Source organism: Arachis ipaensis, chromosome B04, assembly GCF_000816755.2.
Source record: "Arachis ipaensis cultivar K30076 chromosome B04, Araip1.1, whole genome shotgun sequence".
Taxonomy (NCBI): Eukaryota; Viridiplantae; Streptophyta; class Magnoliopsida; order Fabales; family Fabaceae; genus Arachis; species Arachis ipaensis.
In genome coordinates, this window is record NC_029788.2 from 115,739,225 (window position 1) to 115,740,270 (window position 1,046).

Genomic DNA, 1,046 nt, shown 5'->3' on the forward strand with positions numbered 1-1,046 from the left:
GTAAGATTCAAAAAGAAATTAAAATTAGAACTAGTATCCGTGATATTCGTCACATATTAACTAAATTAAAATAATAAAAAAATTATTTTTACTAGGGGTGAGCGATACCGGTGGCGACGTGTAGCGAGCCAAGTAACAACAGTGAAGTGGGATGATTATTGATGAATGTGAGGGTGGCAGCTGGTTGGAAAAGAAGAGGGTATTGAAGTGAAATGATTTGGTAAATTAGGGTTTGGGATGGTTATTTTTTTGAAACAACTAAGTGAATTTTTTTATTTAGGTAATTTGTAGAGTGTTTTTTATTTTTTTTATATGTATTGAGCTAAATATGCATTCCATTGTTTACATTGTTTAGATTTTTCATTGTCTTCCTAGCAGAGTTGTAAAAACAAAGACAAAATGTATCACGTTTAAGATTGGACGAGTATTGATATGAATATGTTTGTATGGGTTTGTAAGGTACTCGCGACGAATATAGATAGACTTGAGCCAATAAATAAAGAAAAAAAAAGGACAAATCGATGCCTGACCTTTTGGTCCGTGAATATTTAAGTCTTTAAAAATTTTAAAATACATCTACGTCTCTGATTTTTTTAAAATTTAGACACATCGATCTCTAAGTCTAATTTTTCCAATTTAAAAAATTCTTCTTTGTGTGCATCCATATCAACCAGGTTAGTACAACGAGAATCACATTTAATTTTTTTATTGGGTCTGACAAATTCAAATAAATATCAAAGATTGATATGTCCAAAATTTTAAAAGGTCAGAAATTTAAATATATTTTTCAATCTTAAAAAATTTAAATATCCATAAATCAAAATGTCAAAAACTTATTTATTCTTTTCTCATAAATAAAATACTTGTGAATAATGAGACAAATAATGGAATGGACAGTTAATATTCGAAACGTGTGTGGTATTGGAATACCTGCTCACTTTTTTCAATTGTCATTCTTATATATTAGCAAGACTATACTATTTCAATTCATACTCTAATAATATATTTTAAAAATATAATAATAATTTTTTTATTTTTTTATATAT